We start from the raw sequence: 7260 nt of genomic DNA on the forward strand, positions 1-7260 counted from the left end.
GGCCATCGTACTTTATGCTTTTATATAAGGTTTAAAGTTTTTTTTTCCATGTATGTTAATATCATGGGGTAATAAGTTTTGATTGTGTTTTTTTCATGTTGGTAGTCTGAATGTTTAATAAGGAGTCATTTTCATGTGCATCTCCATCTCAACCTGACAAAGTCATAAACATGCAGTGAATAAATCGATTTTCAATCAGTTTTTGCAGCAAAGAGTTAAGAATATGTAAACATGTTTTCACTGAGGCCCTTTAAATGTGTATTTGAAATTGACATTTGTAATTGTAAACCATTCTTTGTTCATATTCTATGAACATAGAAGGGTCTAATAGGTTGACTTCACGACAGACACATTCAGGTTCAATTTATTCTAAGAAAAGAGAAAATCAAGTTGGTGGTTAACGCCAGCCCAGCAGCTTCTGCCCTGGTACATTAAATAAAATACAATAAATGACCCTAAACAAACTGCAAAGCAATAACTCCCAATGTTAGCAGCAGCTAATATTTGCACAATTAAACATAGCTTAAAATGGGCAACATTAATAATGATAACATTCAAAAACATAGCAAATTTACTCATGAAACACAGTAGATTCTTAAATGTGTCTAAAATATGTGTTAAAATATAGTACTTGTACAGAAAGCACAGAGCTGATCCTAATACATATCAGCTACGGACGGCAACAAAAAATGGGGGAGGAGCCGTCAGTTACCGGTTGCTATGGTAACCACCAACTGCCAAGAGCAGCGCACCGGAACGTAAAACACCAATAAATGTCTGGAGAAACAACTTCTTCACTAAATTAAATAAATTCAATTCAAAGAATGAATAAACAAATTTTGACAAACTTCATATTTATAATATTGTTAAAATAAAATCCTGTTACATGTATACAAAATAGACCAGCAAATATTGCCGTGCTTCCTGCGAGGGAACGGAAAAAAAAGAAACATTTTCCTCATGCCCCTAGGGGGCTCCATAGTAAAGCAAATTTAAACACATACAGTTGACTAAACAGCAATTCACACAAAACAACAAACAACTCTCTCTTGAATGCCAGGGAAAAGTTAGGAGTCTTTAAAAGGTTTTAAGGGAGACAGGAATGAACCTTCATAACATGTGGATGCAACTAAAAGTCTAATCGCCTCTGAGCTTCATCTTCTGGAGCAGCTGGTCAGCTGACCTTAGAGAGACGAAGGAGACGACAGGTGAAGTTAGAGAAACATGGTGAAGCCATGAAGACATTTAAGATCAAGTCAATGTTTTATAAATCAATTCTGTAGCTCGACGAAATGTGATCCGAAGTTACAACCTTGAACACTAGTAGCTTTTTATGTAAACATTCACTGCAAATAACTTAAAACGACATATATTTAGACATCAAAATGAGAAATGTAGCTTTTTACTTTTTTTTTTATATCTAAATGTTTCATTCCTTGTTTTAAAAAGCCTTGTAGCTGCAAATGATGAATGCATGCAGAGCTCAGGTGTGACAAAAAGAAAAGCTCTTAAAACTTCACATGGATTAAATGTTTCAGGGTTAATTTGTTTTTAAAACTCAAATAAATGTTTTACAGGAAGAAAAAACAAAAAATTACAAATCCTCAAGGTAAATGTTAGTTTACCTGCAGCAGTGATGTGAGAAAGCCTCTCAGTTCGGGGAAGCAGTTGTTGATGCTCTGCTTTAGTATTAGCTTTTCCTGTTCTTGGCGTTCTTGTGCGTCTTCGTATGATTTCACTGCAATTTCTTTTTCTTCCTTGAGCAGGAATAAAAAAAAAAAACACATATGAAGTATATCTTCTGCAGGCTGCTGCTGTTCGGTACCAGCTTTTCTGCTCAGAGCCAATCAGCAAGTATAGCTGGATGATTACTCATATCCACAGAAGTGTGGAATTGGACAAATTGGAGTGTCTTTTCACCCGGCTCAGAGCTTCTTAAAGTGTCAGGCTAAAATTGAACTACTTCAAGGCTAATTGTGTAACAACTCTGAGTGCCTGCACCCAAGAGTTATGCAGAAGATTGAATGTTACTATGGACAAAGATGTATAATGACAATCAGTTCTTGAGCCTTGAAAAAGTGACATAGAGCTGCTTTCGAATTTAAATCAAAGTGAGCTCTGTTAAAAAGGCAGCGGATGGGTCGTTTTCATAATGCCGGCAGAAAATTGCATCTGCAAAAATGTGTCTTAATCAATATGTGTTGATTATGAAACCAGAACTTTATTTTTCCAAATAACTGCTTCCTTTCGCATGAAAACAAATGCACAGAAGGATTTAAGATTTTAGCCTTGTTTAAGTTTCTGCCAGCTTTCCACATCAATAAAAACAACTGAGGACATGAAATATGAATTCCTGTCACAAAAAGTCAATTAGATGCAGATCTGGACTTTGACTGGGCCATTCTTACACATTCTTGGTGATGCATTATCTCTCCAGGCACTCTTAAAGGGCTGATATTATGTACTTTCTAGTACATAATGCTTTTGTTCGTTTAAGAAACAAGAAGCTACTCATCATCACATCAGTTGGGAATAAACAACTTGCTGTCAGCTGAAAGATAATCTGCCTTTTACTATCCTTTATTTAGCAGTTTAATAAATTAAATTCAGGTGCCAACTTATTTATTTATTTTGCCATGCATTGTATGAACACTTTGAATGTTATTGTTTTGCAGATGGTGGGTAAAAACACGATTCTTTTACTTGCAATCCATAGCCGCTGTGGTAAATCAATCCCATTAAACATATCAGGGGTGTCCAAAGTGTCCAAACTAATTGGATTAATTTTGTGTGGCATCCATTACAATAGGCTAAATACAGCAGAGGTTGTAAAAGAAAATTATTACGAAAAGCATTTTATAGACTTGAAAAATAGAAAATAATAAAATAAGTCCAAAAAGTTAAATAACTGTAAACATTAAAGAAAACTGTAAAATATTAAATGTTTTATTTAATTCTTGTGCAGGTAAAAGACAAAGAGCTCGTACTAGCTCCACTAGCTAGCAGAGCAGAGATTATGTTCAAGTCTATCAAGATTCAACACACAAGAAAAAAAGACAGACAAAAATTTCCCAGTCGGGAAATTCAGTCGGTTACAGTTTTATGTTTTCAGGCTTGATGTTTATTTTATGATTATTAATAAATGGCTGTTTGAACACAGCCGTGGTTAATCAGATAATTTAAGCGATTACTACTACTGATCTGTTGGAGTTAGTGTGTGGGTCAACTTATTTTTTTTACTGAACCGAAACACACCGAATTCTGCAACACATCTACATGTTAAGATTGCCAAAGTCAAGCTAGCATAACTGACCTTCTTTGCTATTCTTTTTAAATAAAACCTTTTACTGACCTATGAAATGTAATGTCCTCGAGACTCATTTTATAGCCGTTGTAGTTTTGTAAATTAATTGAAAACACTTTTTCTTTTATATGTCACGCCTAAATTTAAGATTTAGTGTGTTTTGTTGACAACTTGACAGTAAAACCAATGGTAGTCATCGCCTGAAAGGATTTTTTTTTTTTTTGCCCTCCAGCTGGAGGTCACGTTTCAACATGTTTATAAAACAATATATGCAGATTTTCTAAATTGATTCGCTACACCTGTATGATTCAGTTAATGTTTTAGTTTTCAACTATATATTAAATCATCATCTAAAAAAAATTACATTGTAGTTAATATGTTTTGCCTGAGTCATTTTTTTTTATCAGCATGTATGCCTTTATGAATCCAGCTCCTTAAAAAGGAGTCATATTCATTGACTGTCATTTCTATAGAGAGATATTATATTTGCCCTCTTTTCTTGGCCAATATATTATTAAAGCACGTCTCCCAGACGACTACTCCAGCCACATGGTTTCTATGGTTACCACCATTATACCGATGCCTTTTATGAGTTTCGTGGACATCACCTTCTAATTACTTCCAGAGAACAAATCCTCATTTCAAATAAATCCAGCTTTATTTTTTATCATTTTTGTCAGGAATTAAAAAGGTGAAAACTGTCCAACATGGGCAGCAGGTGTGTCAAAACCGCGTCGCTCCAGACACAAATCAGGAGTGACGCAGCTGGAAATAAACTTCACTGGATAATAAGTGCTGAGGTTTTAGTGAAGGGAGAAAAAAACAAAAAACAAAAAAACGGCCTTAGGCGTTAAATAAAGACTGGTAGGAATGATGCAGCGGACATGGTGTATGTGCTGTGGGGAAACCTTTTGAATGAAGGGCACGGTCTGCTCCACTTCAATTTATAGAGCTTCCTTTTTCCTATAAAACTAAGCTGCACTTTGGGGAAAATATTTCCTTATCCCCGTCACAGCCAGCACGACCCCCAAAACCCGAGAGGTGGTTGTGATTAATGTTACCTGCCCCTGCTCAATATTCAAGCTGCTTTTTTGCTTCTGGACATAATTGCTTTTACACAAAACATCATTCTTACAACACCTGAACAGATAATTGGGGTCCTGTATCTTTGGGTTACATTTGTTGTACCACCAATAATACCTATATTTCTGTTCTAAAAGATTTCCTCAATAGGTTTGGTGGTTTTGCAGGGTGGTTGTTGACAGTGCAGTGCAGACAAACACTTCACATTTGAACCGTCACCTACAAAAATCTCTTTTCTCCAAATGCTTTCAAACACTTCCCACTTTACTATAAAGAAATGTGAAAAAATCTGAACAACTATGTTAAAAAATCCAGGGATCTGTGAAGGAAAAATAATTTGGCTACGATAAAAAACAACCTCGCTTCAGCTAAATGTAAAAGCTGCAGAAACCTTGGCTATATAATTATGCAAACCTTGAAACAAATACTTTATTGAAGCAACTTTTGATTCAGTTCCAGCATTTAGTCTCTTAATATAAACACCTGAAATCAGCTATAGTTAATGTAATTAACCTAAAATACAGTTCAGCTGTTGGATTTCTTTTCACTGCAAAAACACAAAATCTAAGTATTTTTAGTTCCGTTTTTAGTGCAAATATCTGATTACACTCGGAATAAGTCAAAACTAACTTCTCTTCAGCAAGATATGGAAGCTTGTTTTAAGTAAATAATTCCTTAATATTGGTGAAAAAGTGCCTGTTCCTAGGCAGATAAATTACAAAACAGTTTCCCCATATTATAATTATTTACTTAAAACAAGCTTCTTTATCTTGCTGATAAGTTACTTTTAAATTACCGGTAGTTTTGTCTTAATTCAAGTTTACTAAGATATTTGAACTAGAAACCAGACAAACATATTCTAAGATTGTGGGTTTTGCAGTGTTGCATTTGTTAGTTAAAATCATATTTTGCGGAGGCGCCAACTCAAAAATCGTTTCTGAATCAAATCGAGACTAAAAAAAAATCAAGATTAGCATCTCTAGTTTTCACTAGCTATTGTTGAATTTAATTACCTTTAAATTAAGTACTGATTAATATTACTCTTAATGCTAAAAAAAATCAACAGAAATCGGACTTTGAGTCCTTAGTGGAAAGGTCCAGGATTTAATGGAAAGCGACAAGTTCATAACTTTAAAAAACATTATAGGAACTTAATCATTCTGAAACAATAAGCAGAACATTCAAAATGGGATTCTTTTTATCCTAAACACAGGATTTATTCACCATAACTCAAAAGTGTTGAGCTAACATCTAGACGTCTATCAGACATAAAACATGTAACACAAAACTACAGCCTGCCTAAGAAAATGTACATATGCACTTAGATTTTCTTGCATTTGCTGACAACAGACATTTCCGACACCGCCTGTGTAATTGCAGATGTATGGCATTTTCCTATCATGTGAAATTCCTTCACATGAAAAAAGAAAATGAAATGTCTCCAATCTCAGATGAGCCAGCTGTGTTGCTAACAATTTCCCTTATGAGTTGTGGTGCTCCACGCTCCTCTATTTAAATAACAGCAGAGGTCACAACTCTCTGTATTTTTATAGCGAGCAAAGACAGCCAATGTAATGGTTCACCTCCTCTGAGTATCAACCTGGCTGCCAACACCGAACTCCAAAGTTCCCCAGGAATCTGCTGACTCTGGTGAACTTTATAATAACTATTCTGTCTGACTTCTGAGAGAGCTGGACGGTCCCACTGGAAGAAGTTTGACTGGATCTTGACGGTGCCTAGAAATTGCCTCATGCACCCAAGGTCCGATCTGCTGTAATAACTCGTGTCATGACACTTGCACTTGGCTGCCAGTCTCTACATCAGAGCATATTTTCAGTTATAATTAATGTAGCAGCAATTTATCATATTGTTACACCCTGTGTTAGCTATGAAGTCACCTAGGATGCCAGATATAGATAGATATGTTTATGTTACATTTACTGAGATTCCCATTAACATCTGCAGCAGCTATTCTTCTTCCTTACTTAAAAAAAGACATTACATTTACAAAAAATCATATTACAGATAAAGTACTTACATGTTTTTGTACTACCGTTTGGGTTTCTACTGCTTCTAAAAACAGGACAAGCACTTACAAAATCCACCCAGAAGGTCTTTTGGTAATAAGTTAAGTTAAAATGTCCTGTATCAGAAACCTCCGAAATGTAACGCCACAAATCAGGAGACGCTGTCCCTCACCTAGCAACCTCTACGAAGCCCAGCCGTTACCTAGCAACCCCAGCACCTAGCAACCCAGAGGGACCTCTAGCATGTTTTATCGCTGCATGCGCTGGAAAAGACGAGCGTTTTGTTGTTGACTTCTCTTACAGAAACCATTTGCTGCTTTCTTGTTGGTTGTGCAGGAAACTCTACACATGATTTTCAAAGTTGTATGGTTTCATAATTGCTCATCTGTTTTTACGTGCCAGTATAACGTTGACTTGGGGGCGTGGCCAGCCAGCAACAGCTTATTTGGATTTAAAGTGACAGAGACCCCAAAACGACTCATTCTGAACAGACCAGACTAATTATCTAAGAATGAGTTTGTGACAGAAATGTAATAAACATGTTTACATGTATCCTAGCCTGTCCAAGGAAGCATAATGTGCCACCTTTAAAATAACACATTCAATTTTGAATCACTTTCAAAGAAAGTCTTATTCCCCATTCAACATAAAAAGCATATTTATTTAAAGTGTTCTCTACTTTGTCTTATATACAATTCTCTCAGATAGATGGATAGATGAAGTGAGAGCTAACTCCTCAGTGGACAATAAATAATATGTGCTGATAGGTTCAACCTGCTACCTGGATGTTTAAGGAGCCCGGCCCATCTGCATGCACAAGTGGACACTTATAACTGGCATATAATT

The 7260-nt window shown here is 35.7% G+C and overlaps 1 long non-coding RNA gene across 1 annotated transcript; it reads right to left on the minus strand.

Moving 5' to 3' along the window:
- Nucleotides 1-348: 348 nt before the first annotated feature.
- Nucleotides 349-6630, minus strand: LOC103471536 (uncharacterized). Its single transcript, XR_534671.3, has 3 exons — nucleotides 6426-6630; nucleotides 1626-1757; nucleotides 349-1183 (listed from the first exon to the last, which is right to left on the minus strand). It is a non-coding gene; the product is annotated as an uncharacterized LOC103471536 (long non-coding RNA).
- Nucleotides 6631-7260: the final 630 nt, after the last annotated feature.

This window comes from Poecilia reticulata, chromosome 10 (assembly GCF_904066995.2).
Source record: "Poecilia reticulata chromosome 10, P_reticulata-male-v2, whole genome shotgun sequence".
Classification (NCBI taxonomy): Eukaryota; Metazoa; Chordata; class Actinopteri; order Cyprinodontiformes; family Poeciliidae; genus Poecilia; species Poecilia reticulata.